The following is a 15,606-nucleotide window of genomic DNA, read 5'->3' as shown; positions in this document are numbered from 1 at the left end:
TGACTTGGGTGTGGGCAGGCAAACCGTTACAGAGGTTAAGTTCATCATTCTAGCAAATCCTACGATGATTTTTGCTACCATATTGCTGCCCAGGTCCTGGTTGTTTCTGTTGGTCATTGTCACCATTGCCAGTAGGAGCACCAAGGCAGTCGCTTTTCCATTGTCCTGTAAGAAAACACAGAGCTGGGCCTCGGGCTTGAACGCAGGCTTCAGGGTTAGAAGTCAGGGCTTATCCACTGAGCATTAATACGGTGGGTTTTCCCGTTCCCGTCCAGAGCGTCCCAGGCATATAAGGCTTTGGGCTTTGCCAGGGTCATGGGTACAATGCGAAGGAGGGTAGCTTCACCATTACAGGTTGACCCACGTACGCTCGTAGTGGGAACTGGTCCCTTTTTTGCCCAGTATAGGGTCGTCTCCCATTAATGGTCCCGTAGAATTTTTGGGGTTTCCATAACTTCCCCAGCAGTTGTTAAAAATAAAGACTGCCTGTGGTAATCGGATGTCCCAGTTGTGGCGTGAGACATCGGCATGTTTTTTAATCAAAGCATTGGTTATTTCAATTATACCGTTAGCCTGAGGATAATATGGTGTATGGAACACCCATTTGATGCCTTCCCCTCAAGCCCAGTCTTGCACCACTGTGCAAGAATGCTCTTTGAATGCTCTCGGGAGTGGGTAAAATACTAAACCACTTTCTTAAAGCTTGGACCGTCTGATCTCCGGTGGCGGTGCTAACAGCTGTAGCCATAGTCAGTCCTGACACCACCTCTACTCCGACCAAGATCTATTTCTTCCCATGGGATGGCTGCAAAGGACTATACCCTTTCCCTTTCCAAAAGCAGCACAGTCCCTTTGAGCACCTTGAAATTGAAAGGGACCAGTTGTACCAGCTGCATGTTCACAAGGCCATGGGGCCTTTTCGCATTCATCCCGGAGTACTGGAGGAACTAGGGGATGTCACGGCAGGACCCCTCTCGATCACCTACCAAAGGTCTGGGGAGCCTGGGGAGGTCCCCACTGACTGGCAGCTAGCCAACGTAATTCCAACGTACGCAAGAAGGGCGAGAGGGAAGACTCAGGAAACGACAGACCTCTTGGTCTGACCTCAGTACCTGGAAAAACCATGGAGAAGATCATAATATAAATTGCTGTGCTGGTTTTGTCTGGGATAGAGTTAATTTTTTTCAGAGTAGCTGGTATGGGGCTGTGTTTTGGATTTGTGCTGGAAACAGTGTGGATAACACAGGGCTGTTTTCTGCTTCTCAGGCCACCTCACCAGCGAGTGGGCTGGGGGTGCACAAGAAGGTGGGAGGGGACATAGCCAGGACAGATGATCCCAACTGAACAAAGAAACATTCTGTACTGTATGACGTCATGCTCAGCAATAAAACTAGGGGATGGTTGGCGGGGGGGCCACTGCGATTGGTGGTGAGTAATTGTTTTCATTTGGATAATTTGTCCTTCTTGGGTTTTATTTTTTGCTCTCTTTGTATTTTTTTTTCCTTCCAATTGTTTATTATTGTTATTATATTGCTATTATGTCTTTTTAAAAATTATGAAACAGTTTTTATCTCAACCCACGAGTTTTCTCACTTTTACACTTCCGATTCTCTCCCCCATCCCACCACGGGGACTTAGTGAGTGGCTGTGTGGGGCTCAGTTGCTGGCTGGGGTTAAACCACGACAATTGATTATTTTAAAAATTGTGGGAAGGGAATGCATGCCCTCGAGACTTCTCTGCTACTGTACGTAGAAAGGGACAGTCCCAAGGTAAGAACCAGCTGTTCTGCAGGAATTTTAGCAGCATCAGTGCAATGACTGGCTTTTAAAAATAAGCATAAGCCTGTAGAGAAAAATGGTTCAATGACATGAAAGGAGTATGGAATGGTTTAGTTTATTGTGTATTAGCACTGAGTATGATCAGTGGCTCAGCAAGAGCTCTGCACTGTTGGGAGAGAGGGCAATTCTTGAAGTGCTGATCTCTTCTGATGCACAACATGCCAGTTGCAAGGTTGTACGTTAGGTACAAAGAGAGGAAACCTGCTCTGAAGGAGATGACGTAACTTACTGAAGGAGGAGAGGTGTTTATTCCAGATAAAGCAATACAGAGTTTTAGATATGGCTGGTACAAAATTTTCCATAAGCAACATCCGATTCTGACCTCCCCTGCAGCAAGATTTTAGAGGTTGTTTCTGTTTTCTTAGTGCCACTAGAAAAGAGTGACAGATATAGTTCAGTGCCATGGAGGGAATCTTCATAGCACTGGGGGTGTTTTTGTAGAAAATTTGGTATTTGCCAATTTGTTTAGATTTCTGAAAGTCATATGGTTTAGTTTTTGGTAGTGCTGTGAGGAGCAGGGAGTTGGATGATCCTTATGGGTGCCTTCCAACTTGAGATATTCTAGGATTCTAGGATTGTGGGTGCCATGGAAAGGCGTTTAAAGGACAATGCAATCATCAGGCACAGTCAGCATGGGTTCACAAAGGGAAGGTCCTGTTTAACCAATCCGATATCCTTCTATGATAAGGTCATCTGCCTCGTGGACGAAGGGAAGGCGGTGGATGTCATTTTTCTGGATGTCGGAAAGGCTTTTGATACCGTCCCTCACAGCATCCTTCTGGGCAAGTTGTCCAGCCGTGAGATGAGGGGGTTCCCGGAGCACTCACGGGTGAAGAACTGGCTGGACGGCAGGGCTCAAAGTGTCGAGGTGAACGGGGCTGCTGCATCTGGCTGGCAGCTGGTCACCAGTGGTGTTCCTCTGGGCTCCATCCTGGGGCCAGTTCTATACATTTATCAATGTTCAATGTATTTCTCAATGATCTGGAGGCAGGAGTGGAATCCGTTGTTAGCAAGTTTGCTGATGATCCTAAAATGGGAGGAGCTGTTGACTCTCTCGGGAGACGAGAGGCCTTGCCGAGGGATCCGGCAAACATTTCTGAGCAAACACGATTATAACCAGTACAATGCCAAAAAGACACAAGTTGCCTGCGATCACTTGGAGAAACCTTGTGAAGAGAGATGGGCAGCTTATTTCTGCTGAAATACTACTTCTAGAATCAGGTTCTTCAGGGCATTCTTGAGTTCCTTGTTCCTCATGCTGTAGATGAGGGGGTTGACTGCTGGAGGTACCACTGAGTACAGAACTGTCACCACCAGATCCAAGGATGGGGAGGAGATGGAGGGGGGCTTCAGATAGGAAAACATGCCAGTGCTGACAAACAGGGAGACCACAGCCAGGTGAGGGATGCACGTGGAAAAGGCTTTGTGTCGTCCCTGCTCAGAGGGGATCCTCAGCACAGCCCTGAAGATCTGCACATAGGACACCACAATGAAAATAAAAAATCCAAAATGAAAAGAAAGACTAACCACAAGAAGCCCAACTTCCCTGAGGTAGGCACGTGAGCAGGACAGCTTGAGGAGTGGGGGGATTTCACAGAAGAACTGGTCCACAGTATTGCCCTTGCAGAGGGGCAGTGAAAACGTATTGATGGTGTGAAGGAGAGAATTGAGAAAAGCAGTGCCCCAGGCAGCTGCTGCCATGTGGACACAAGCTCTGCTGCCCAGGAGGGTCCCGTAGTGCAGGGGTTTGCAGATGGCAACATAGCGGTCATAGGCCATGACGGTGAGAAGAGAATACTCTGCTATTACCAAAAAGGCAAAGAGAAAGAGCTGGGCAGCACATCCTGAGTAGGAGATGGCTCTGGTGTCCCAGAGGGAATTGGCCATGGATTTGGGGACAGTGGTGGAGATGCAGACCAGGTCGAGGATGGAGAGGTTGAGGAGGAAGAAGTACATGGGGGTGTGGAGGCGGTGCTCACAGGCTATGGCGGTGATGATGAGGCCGTTGCCCAGCAGGGCAGCCAGGTAGATGCCCAGGAAGAGCCAGAAGTGCAAGAGCTGCAGCTCCCGCGTGTCTGCGAAGGCCAGGAGGAGGAACTGGGTGATGGAGCTGGTGTTGGACATCTGCTGCCTCTGGGCATGAGAGAATGCCTCTGTCCAAGAGGGAAAAGACAGTGACAAGTTAGGAGAGACTTCTCTGAGCAAATTCAAAGCCATTTCTCATAGAACACTGCCCAAAGTGTCTCTCTTCATTCAGGAAGACCTTTGGCAGGTCCCTTGCACGAGCTCTGGTTGGTGCTGGCTGAGGGTGCCCCAGGGAGCCGCAGGCTCTGCTGTGGGCTCTGCAGGAGCCAATCCTGCCCCACAGCAATAGGTAAACAGGAACACGGGTGATCTCAGATTAAATCCACTCGTGATATCAAAGAGCTTTTCAGCATTGTCACTGCCAATTCACCTGCCTGCAGAGCAGAGCTGTGGGGATTTTGGTTTGTGTCTTCTGGTCTGGTTGCCCCACCACAGCTGAGCAGTGTTTCTAATGCAGAAATCCCGGGCATTTCTGCTGCACTGCAAGTGAAATCGTGTGGGTCCTGAGAGGCAAAGCGACTGTCCCTCAGTGCAGAGTGAGGACAGCCGCTCTGTCCATCAGCCCTGAGCTCAGCTGCCCTGTGCTGGCCGCTCTTTCAGCTGGAGGACTATGGCACTCCCGTGTTCCCCCCAAAAGAAACGGGACAGTGCTGGGAGCAGAGGAATCCACGTTCTGAGTGCACATCTCCAAAGCCCTCACCCCATTGTACCTGAGGAGGATCTCAGCTCTCCCCTCCCAACCACGGACACAGAGGGCTCCTTACAGCTGCCCACATACAGCCACCCAGCAGCATTTCAATGGCCTTAGCACCGAGGTGTCTTCTCCATGGGGCTCCTGCATGACATAGAGATGCCCCGGGAGAGCTTTGCCCTACTGGCGGGCAGCCTGCAGCCCAGCAGGACCTCCCAAGGAAAGACTCAACTCTCCTAAATTTGCTGTGTCCTGGAAGGAGGGTGAGATGTGTGCCAGCCGCACACCCTGCACTACCCAGAGCCCCAAAGGTTAACAGGGTGCGAGTTGGATGCTTTTCCTCCACGGACAGACGGGCATGACAGTAGACACAGCGTTGGTGTCTGAGCTGCACTTGAATCCTCACCCCCCACAGCAGTGAGTGTCACAGTAAGAACAAGGGCATCAGGGAGAAGAGGAGAACGTGCCAGAGTTCCCCTGCCAAGGGAGGCAGGGGAGGGAGACACAGTCAGAGCCTTGAGTTTTTCTCCTCTTTGGTGGTCAGGCTGCTGGGAAGGCAACTCATGGCCAAGTGTCCATGACATGAAGGGCAGAGGCTCTGCTGTGTGAGTGAGGAGAGCAGGGGGTTACTGCAGGGAAAGCATCTGCACTGCAGGGGATGGCAGGGAGGTGCCTGAACCCCTCCTGCCAAGGACTTTCTGGGAGCAGTTCTCTCTTCCTCGCTGCCCTTGGCTCTGCTGCCTGGAGCTCTTCTGGGCTAGGACCTGTTTCTCTGCCCTCACCTCTCCTCCCTCTTCATGTTCACAGAGCCCATCCACCCTGCTGCGTGCTCAGCTCTGCCCTGCAGACACCTCCTGGCAGCAGGGTACTGCCCAGGGACATCTCGGTGTGTGCAGGGGCTAGGGAGCAGCTCAGGCAAGTCCTAACGAGAACTGGGGTCTCATTGCCTACTCCAGAGCAGAGCAATCAATTCCCATCTCCCACTGCACACCCAGACAACCCAGGGGAGAAAACTCAAAGCACACACTTCTTCCCTTTCAGGTAATCCCCTACCTCGACACCCATCTTTAACATGACCCTCTGTAAATGTCCTCTGGGTGATGGAGAAGCCTGAGCAGCCCTGACCCACGCTGCACCCTCTGGACAGCAGAAGGACTGTGCCCTGGTGGGGCTCACTCCTTCCACCCACAGCTTCTCCCCACAGCGTCGTGGGGAGCTCCCCGGGCAGGCTGAGTGCTGACCCTGCCCTGGTGCACAGCCCCCTGGGGCGCAGGGACCCTGCTCGGAAGGACAGCCCTGGCCACCCCTGCCTGCACACACGCCTTCACACCCTGGAGCAGTGCCCAGGAGAAGGCAGCCGTCATGCCCTCTCCTTCTGACGGTGCAGCAGGGAAGCCCTGCTCTGCAGCACCTCCTCCTCCTCTACAGCAGGGAAGCTGTGAGAGTCCTCCTGAAAGATCATAGTTGCTGTGGCATGTACCAGCTTTTGGATATCCCTCCAGGAACAGCAGCTACATTGTCCTGCACCCAGGCACTTACCATGTAGAGGGCTGTGAAGATCTCTCCGCGCAGTGAGCTCTCAGCATCCTCCCACTCCAGACTGCCTTTACGCTCTCTCTGCCTCGCTCCCTCCCCTCGCTGCCTGCAGGCAGTGCCCTCAGCCCTGCTGCACTTTGCAGAGGAGCTGCTCCTGGGCAGAGCTGTCTCTCTGCAGCACTGCCCACTTGCCAGGAGCTCCATCCTTCCAGGAGCCCCCTCCTTCCAGGAGCCCAGCCCAGCTCAGCAGCAGAGGACCAGCACAAGGCAGCACTTACTCTGCCCCTCGCGGCTCCCTCGAGGGGTCCCTGGGGCTCCAGGGGAACCTGCTGGGAAACAGCCTGAAGTCATCCCTGATCTTCCCTCCCTCAGCTGCGCAGAGACACTTCCTTCTCCTCTCAGGAAAAGACTTGGCCATGAGAAACCCCTTTTTTTGTCCCAGCATTAGACAGGACTCCCAGGAAGGTGACAAGCAAAGACCTAATTTCTCCAAGCTGGGGGATATCCTCACGTGAATGAAATAGGCATTTCAGTGTGGCTTTGTAGTCCTAGGGATCGAAAGACATTCAGCTCTCTGTTGTCCACGCCACGTCTCTGCTCTGAAGCAAAGCCTTTGCACACAGGGGATCTTGGGCGCTTGGGACCAGGTTTCCTTAGGGCAGGGACGAGCTTGCCTGCTTCCACAGCTGCAGGGCTTCAGCCCAAACGTGCAGCAATGGCCTCAGCCAGGGCCACAGGCAGGAAGAGCTGGAGCTGCTCCTGAGGAGACAGAGCTGTGACATGGTTGCAGAGCTCAGGACAGCTGCTCTTCAAGGACAGCATCCTCCAAGCTCAGCAAGGCTCCAGGTCGAAACTCCCTCTGAACTTGAAAGGCCATTGAAGGGCACCAGAAGGAGCGTTCACTGCTTCAGGAACAGTTAAAGAAGAAACAAAGGTGCTGTGTAGCCACTGCTGAATGTGGTGAGAGCAGGAGCAGATAGATCTGAGATTCTCTATGTCCTCTTTGCCTCAGTCTTCCCCTGCAAGGTCTGCCAGGCCTCTGGGACTCAGGGCAGGACTCTGGAGGAGATCAAGCAGCGGTGCATGGGGATCAAGTCAGGGATCACTTGCGCCAACGCAATCCTTACCAGTCGAGGGGACAGGAGGGGCGGCATCCCAGGGAGCTGAGAGAGCAGCCCAAGGTCACAGTGAAGCCACTCTCCATCATCTTTCAAAGATGGTGGTGTCTGTGGGGATTCCCTGATGACTCGCAGCACCCAAACCTTGCACGCACCTTTCAAAACTGCCCCAAGGATGTGCAGAGGAGCGGAAGGCTGTGCCCCAGATCGTGTTCCCTCAGATCCCATTTCTGGGGGTCTGAAAGAGAAGGTGACTGGATTTACTGGATTTAGCTTGTCTCTCGCCACCCTCTTTGCTTTCTGTGGTGAAAGGACAGGACTGCTGGACACAGGGAGACCAGTAGTTGTCTTTTCACCTGGAAGTCAGTGAAGTTTTCAACATCACCCACCCACTATATTCTTGTCCCAAGTTCAGATATTATGGTCTGCATAGGTGGATAAGTAGATGGGTAAATAACCAGATGGATGGTCAGGCTCAGAGGGATGTGATCAATGCGTGGTACGCTGCCTGGTGGCATCGAGCTCGTAGGGTCCTGCAGGGGTCTGTCCTGCCACCTGCCCTCTTTAAGGTGTTTTTAATGACCTGGAGGAGATGAGCAAGTGCTTTTTCATAGCATTTGCAGATGACATCATATTGAGGAGAGCAGACGCTGCAGTGGAGAGCAGGACTGCTATCCCGAAGGACAAAGACAGGCCAGAGGGATTCGCAAAAAGTAACATCACAATGTCCACTAAAGACAAATCTGCCTTGCGGTGCACCAATCCCGTGCAATGACAGAGGCCAGGGGCTGTGTGGCTGCGTAGCAGCTCTGCAGGAAAGGCTCTGCTGGTCCTTGGATTTCATTAGGCAAAACAGGATCCATCAGCAAAGAAAGCCAATGGCATCATTTGCTTCTCTCTTCATTCCTTTATATTACAAGTGCTTCTCTTTTCTTACCCTAACACCGTCCAAAAAGAACAGCCTACCCACTTAAACCTTTCCCCATTGCCTGTGCATTTTTTGTTTCTTTCCCTCTTTTGGTATTTCTGAGGTGGTTGCTGTGGTAGTTTTCAATCTTGTATAGCAACTCAGTTAAGCACATCATGCCCTTTCAGTCCTTGGAATGTCCTGCAATTCCCCATCTCGTTATCTTGTTTGAGACACTGGCCCACAAACCTTAACTGCTGACGTGTTGGAGTTTCAGTCCAGAGGGACCTTGACACACATGGGGACATGGCCAACAGAAACCTCCTGAAGTTTTAAAGGCAAAGGGGGCAAGGTCTGCACTGGGTCAGAAGAACCTCGTGCATCAGGACAGGCCGGGACCTGACTGGCTGAGGATTGTTGTGAGGAGAAGGGCATGGGAGTTCTGATGGATGCCCTAGGAGCCGATGGGTTTCCCTCTTGAAAGGAGGATGGAGAAACTGGAGAAGGTCCAGAGGAAGGCTGTTACCATGGGCTTAGGAGCCTAAAGCACATGAGCTGTGTGGAGAGGCTGAGGCAACTGGGCCTCTTTAGTCTGCTGAAGGGGAGGCAGAGGGCAGTCTAAAAGCAGGCGACACCTGCCTGGAGAGGTGGTGGAGCCAAGCTCTTCTGCAATGGCAGATGGTATGGCAGAGACAACAGCCACAAGGCTTCTTCCTGGGGGCTTCAAACTTGGTTTCAGGAAAGACTGGCTAGGAGGGTGATGCTGCAGTGCAGCAGGACACCCAGAGACCTTCTGTGCTCTCCATCTTTGGAGGTTTTCACTTTTCAGCTCTACAAAGTCACAGCCGACCTGACCCGTGGTTGGTGATTCCCCAGCCTTTGGTTGGAGCCTGGACCGGAGACCCCCAGTAGTCCCTTTTCCCACCATCTCTTCCATGCCCTTGTGCCTTGCAGTGTGCCCCAGCTGGAAGTGAGGGTCTCTACAGCTCTGGCTCCTGGCACAATTCAGGGTGGAATTGCTCTGTCCTCAGGAGGTCTCCAGTCCTACCTTTGGTTCCAAGCAGGGCCTGCTCCCAAGTCCAAGCAGGTTGCTCAATTAATGTCAGTATCCCTGTGCACAGTCTGCACATGAGCCAGGCAGTGATGCCACCAGTGCAGAAATGCAGATGAGGCATTGGACCAGCTCCTTGAACCCACCAATCGCTATGCCATGCCTCCTGAGATTCCTGGGAACACCTAAGCATTTTGTCCAGGGAAGTGTGACCTCTCTTTCGATGTCCTGTGAGAGAGGTAAAAATAGGTGAAGCTGTAGCGTCTGAACTCACAAATTCTGTGTCAGTAAAGAGAAAGTCCCACAGCCAGTGGGATGTTCTCCTTCTCTGGTCCTCTGGGAATCTGGGTTTCTTGGGTCTCTTGGCTCGAGCCTGCTGCATTCCCGTGTCCAGCAAGGGCAGAAGTTCTGCTTCAGGCATCAACCTTCTGCCCATTCTGCCTGGAGAGCCAGGAGAGTTGTGTCACACAACAGCCAGTGTCAGAGGGAAGATGGAGGTAATGTGAACTGAAATGCTTTCGACTCAGACGGAAGCTCAAATCCCGGGCTGGCAGGACATCATTGGCTGCAGTTAGACATAAGTTACCTACACGACTGTAAGTTCAGCCCTCGTTGGCAGAGTTTCTCACACAGCTCACTGAGGAGGGCAGGGTGTTGGGGAGAGGGGAGACGTTTCAGTTTCCCAAATCTCAGGATAGTGCCCAAACCATCCTTCCCTTGGCCTGAGATGGATCCCAGGATAGTGCCCAAACCATCCTTCCCTTGGCCTGAGATGGCCTCTGTCAAAAATCCTTCAATAATCCTTCAGGTGTTTGTGTGATTTCTCTAAAAATATCAGTATCAAGGGAAAAAAAAAAGCCTTAATGTGACCAAATACAAATTTCTGTAACATTCGCATCCAGAGGGTATTCAGCCCCCTGAGCTGGAAGTAAGGGACGGCGAGCAGGATAAACCCCCCATGATCCAAGAGGAAGCAGTTAACGACCTGCTACGCGACCTGGACGCTCACAAGTCTATGGGGCTGGATGGGATCCACCCGAGGGTACTGAGGGAGCTGGCGGAGGAGCTTGCCAAGCCACACTCCATCATTTATCAGCAGTCCTGGTTAACAGGGGAGGTCCCGGATAACTGGAGGGTTGCCAATGTGACGTCCATCTACAAGAAGTGTTGGAAGGAGGATCTGGGGAACTACAGGCCGGTCAGCCTGACCTTGGTGCCAGGGAAGATTATGGAGCGGTTCGTCTTGAGGGCGCTCACAAGCCATGTGCGGGACAACCACAGGATCAGGCCCAGCCAGCACAGCTTCATGGAAGGCAGGTCCTGCTTGACCAACCTGATCTCCTTCTATGACCTGCCTAGTGGATGAGGGAAAGGCTGTGGATGTGGTCTACCTGGACTTCAGTAAAGCCTTTGACACTGTCTCCCACAGCATTCTCCTAGAGAATCTGGCGGCTCACAGCCAAGACAGGTACACTCTTCACTGGGTAAAAAACTGGCTGGACGGCCGAGCCCAGAGAGTTGTGGTCAACGGAGTTAAATCCAGTTGGCGGCCAGTCACGAGCGGCGCTCCCCAGGGCTCAATTTTGGGACTGGTCTTGTTCAATATCTTTATCTGGATGAGGGGATTGAGTGCTCCCTCAGTCAGTTTGCAGATGACACCAAGCTGGGCGGGAGTGTTGATCTGCTGGAGGGTAGGAAGGCTCTGCAGAGGGACCTGGACAGGTTGGATCGATGGGCCGACGCCAACTCTATGAGGTTAAACAAGGCCAAGTGCTGGGTTCTGCACTTCGGCCACAACAACCCCAGGCAACGTTGTCATTTTATTACAAGTTTTCAGTCATCTCAGCTGATGAAAAGGTGTTCATGTGTTTTTTAAAAGTGTCAAGCAGTTCCTTCCCTTTCCAGGCGGAGCTCAGCTGTCTGGCCATGGACATTGAGGGCCGCTTGTAGAGGCCCTGCTGTAGCTGAGGTGTTTCCCTGCGACTGGCCACTGCCACACAGGACAGGAGGTCTCCTGCAGGAGACCAGAGCCCCTCGGGAGCTGCTGATAGAGAGCAGGCAGAGGGTCCTAGGACACCTGCACAGGCACCAGGCACCCGTGTCCCTGTAACTTAAGACATCTGTGTCCCTGTAGCTACATCCCACCCCGCTTCTGGAAAACATTTTTTCTTTCAAAATAGTAATTAAAAACAACCATTCATTAAATCCCCCAAAGATTGGTATATCAAAACAAAACACATTATTTCCTCCTAATCTGGGAAGATATAAAGACAAGGAATTAAAAAAGCTGAAAATCGTACTAAAACATTTTCTTTGCTTTAGATCTTTCCTCATTTCTTCTTTCTTTCCTTTTTATTGGCTTTTTCTGAACATTTCTATCATAATCAGGCCTGCAGCATAAAAAAAGGTATTTCTATGTCTTGCAGAGATCCCAGCGTGCTAAAACTCCTCTCCATCCAGGAGCACCCACGCTACTCCTCGCTCTTTGCAAGAGAGAGTCACCCACTGAAGCAGCAGGCTCTCTCACCTGATCCTGGGAAGCAGGGTGACCAATTTCAGTGAATGCCCTGGGTTTGGGTGGCCAGATTCGTACTCATCTCTGCAAATCTGTACAACAGTGTCTACTTCAAGGGGTCTCTAGGTCATCTATGAAGACTCCCTTTTCATTCCCTCCAGGGTAAATGAGGAGTGAGTCCATTTTTGGTGAAGAAAGGGAGGAGACTGGTCTCCCCCAGCATCAGACACCTCAGTGCAATTGTCCGCGTTGAATCAAGTTGTCTAGACTTCCCTTTCTCATCAACGGAGAGGAAGAAGTTGTCTCCACCGAGGTTTCTGGAGATACCTTTCCTGGTGATCCAGAAGGGCTCCCATAGGTCCTGGGAGAGGTTTCCAAGCAGCATATTGGTATGTCAGCTCCCCCAGGGCATCTTAGATAGCAAGAGCCGCTGGAAGTGGGCAAAAGGAATTAATCAAATGAATTTGGTCCATCACCTTCCCAGGGACTGAGATGCGGCTGACCAGCCTGTAGTTCCCTGGGTGCTCCTTCTTGCCCTGATTGACAATGGGTGCAATGTCTGTCTTTTTCGAGTCCTCAGGGAACCCCTTCTTTGCCCTGACATTTCAAAGATGATCGAGAGCAGCCTTGCAATGATACCAGCCAGCTCCCCCAGCAACCTGGGCTGCATCCCCTCTGGTCCTATGGACCTGTGTGTGCCCATATGGCGTATGTGCTCCGCAGACACATCTTCCTCTGCCATGGATGCAGCTTTGCCACCACAGATGTTGGTAGGAGAGTCGAGGGCCAGGGAGGTCTGGGAGCAGATCTTACCAGGAGAAGAGGATGGAAAAAAAGGCAGTGAGTTCCTCACTAAGCCTTTTCCAGGTCTTTATCACTCCATGTGCTGCCCCACTGAGCCATGAGACTATATTTTCTTCAGCTGACTCCTTGTGTTGCCAGTGTACTTAGAGAAGCCCCTCTGGTAGCCCTCCCCATCCCTTGCTAGTTCCAGCCCCAGCTGAGCTTTGGCTTTCCTGCGTCCATCCCCGCACCCACGGCCGTGTGTCTATCGGCCTCCTGGGTGACCTGTTTCCCCTGCCACGCCCTCTTCACCGCCTTTTGCTGTTTGAACTCTTTATCCAAGGAGTCCCTGTTCGTCCCACCAGCCTCCAGCCAGGCCCTGACTGACTCCCAGAACGTTGGACTCTTCCTGGGCTTTGATGCTATTGCCCCTGCAAAGTCAAGAGGGCTCCATGGAGCTTGGCTTTCCAGGATCCTGCCAAGCAGATGCTGAACAAGCTGGAATCTGCTCTCTCGGCCATGGTCACTGCAGCCATGGCTGCCCTCACCATTGACCTCCTCATCCAGTTCTGCCTTGTTTGTGAGGAAGAGTCCAGCCCTCGTCAGTCATCAATTGCCTGTGTTAAAAACGGGAGGGGTGAGGCAGGTGGAGGGGACCCGTCTGGGTGCTGGCTGTGAGGACACCTCTGTTGCAGCCAGCCGAGCAGCTGCGCAGGCAGGAGGGCAGGCCACACTCAGGGACACCCTGCTCAACCCTGTCTCCTCTGGAGCAGATCTGACACCAAGCAGCATGTGGCTCTTTGCCCAGGTCTCCTTTGAATGTCATGGGCTGCCCCTGTGGCCTGGAGACACCACGGGGATCATCTGCAGGCTTGCTTTGGCAGCTCAACCTTCCCAGAAGTTGCGTGTGATGTATTATTCCCAGCCAGGTTTTTCATAGCGTGCCGCAGAAGATTTCATGGTGTGTGCACTGAGGCACAGCCTGAAGAAGAGTGGGTGTGCACAGCAGTGCAGAGCTTTCTAGGACAGCACTGGCATACTTGCGGAGGTAAGTGAACCTTGCCTGGGTTCATCCATACTTTCACCTTGGGCCAAAGTAGACTCAGAAGCAGAGCTGGGAATTCAACTTGGAGGGGGTTCACCTGGAAAGAAGAGCCCAGGAGTGAGCTAATAGCCAGGCTGTGGGGGGGCTTATAAGGTGCCTGGAGGCCCAGAAGGAAGGAAGGAAGTGATTTTAAAAGTGCTGTGAGGATAAATTACACTGAAGGAGGATCAAGAACCACTGTCAGCTCTAAGAGGAGCCTGTACAAGCAGGAGTGGAGAGGCACCCAAACAGCGATTGTCTGAAAGAAGGGGAGGCAAATCTCAGGTGGAGTCCATGGGACATGGGAATGCACCAGGAGAAACTCCTTGCTGTCCACAAACACTGGGAAGGTATGAAATAGTCAGAGGTGGGATTCAGTTCCTCTGATGCCCAAAACCTACGAGTAGGAGCTTCAGAGTCCAGATACTGGCCTTTGAGATGGTTAAAGCTGGACGCAATGAGCTTCAGGGGTAATGTAGAGCCATCTGAGGCGGTGCCTCCCAGCCTCCCCTGACAGTCAAACAAGTGGAGGAGATGTCACCTGACTTGTCTTAGCTGGTCACATAAAACACAGGACGATTCACCAACTCCAGTTGAGGTTTGCCTTTCCTAAAAGCACACCTCTGCACCAAAGGCAATAAATATCAACTCCTATTCTGTAGCCTGCCCTTGCTTTCACCTCCTAACGGCTGCTTCGTGTCCCTGGCAGTGTCCTGCCCCTGGCATGGCCCAGCCATACTGCCCTACTGTCGCAAATGAGCGGTTTAGAGGCCGCTTAAAGAATCACAATCAAAGATATCAGCAGAAAGTGATTTTAATAGAGATTTATAAAGGTGCGACCTAACAGAATTCGATGGCAAGGTTCACTCTATTACTTATTACACGGATGAAACAGATAAAGGAAAATCATCTAAGGGTTTATATTTGAGGGACTATATGTGTTTGGCAGCAGTCTAGGTTTCATTCACAATTTAGTAACACTTAATTATCAACTAATCATTTACAAACTTTAGTAACGCTTAATCATTAACTAATTCAATATTTGCAAAGTGACTTAGTAAGTCTTCTACAATCACAACTTAATTACAGATTATGCTTACTATCAGGCCACACACGCAGAGAAACATATATATATATATATATAAAAAAATATACAGAAGGTATACGTGTTAAAAATTCCCCTCAATTTCAGTGAAGAAATATTCACGTCGAATGTCTAGGCATTCCCTCTCAACGGGCGAAGGGTTGAGCTTCGAAAGGCACTCACCCAGGACCCAGTGGTCCTCCGAATATCGCAGGCCCGAAAGATCGCGAGCTCTGAAGGCGTCCCACTCTGAGGGAGATGCTGGGTGCAGCCGCTGCGGTCCAGGAGAGCTCAAAGGGCCTCACTCAGGACCACCGTTTATAGGTTCTCAAGATGGTTGGCTTTAGTCATCCGTAAATTTCCATCCTGGCCACAGTCCCAGGTGGTAATTACTAAAAAACTCTCCAGGTTTCGGTGTTGTTCTACTGGACGCCTGGGCCAGGCAGTAGGAGTATGTTCCCATCCTCAGCTGTGCGGAGTTTCTGATACAGTCAAGGAGCGCTCAGCTGCCAGACTTCAATACACCAAGGCTGAGGTTTCATGGGAATTTCTGAGATCAACAAGCGGCCCAGGGAAGAAAGGGGGGGTATGAATGCACCACCACACCTACACATGGTCCTACGGCTCTGCAGAGAAGGAACCCCATGGAGCAGGTACCTACGGGGTGGGGAGGTGTCCCCCAGCACAGTCCTCTGACAGCCCTCAGTGCCCCACCCTCCTGCTTTGGCAGCCTCCCCCAGTTCCTGGCCCCTGCCCAGCCCCAGCCATGTCCCACACAGGGGCTGGCGACAGCCCTGCTCTGGGGTCTGCCAAGGTCTGGGCAAGAAGAGAGGCTGGGGCAGGGCCGGCTGTTCCCCCGACACAGGCACCGAGGCCAGCAGGAGGAAGGAGATGACCACAAAGCCAACCTCAT

This window comes from Calonectris borealis, unplaced genomic scaffold (assembly GCF_964195595.1).
Source record: "Calonectris borealis unplaced genomic scaffold, bCalBor7.hap1.2 HAP1_SCAFFOLD_66, whole genome shotgun sequence".
Taxonomy (NCBI): Eukaryota; Metazoa; Chordata; class Aves; order Procellariiformes; family Procellariidae; genus Calonectris; species Calonectris borealis.
Note: the sequence above shows the minus strand (reverse complement) of the source record.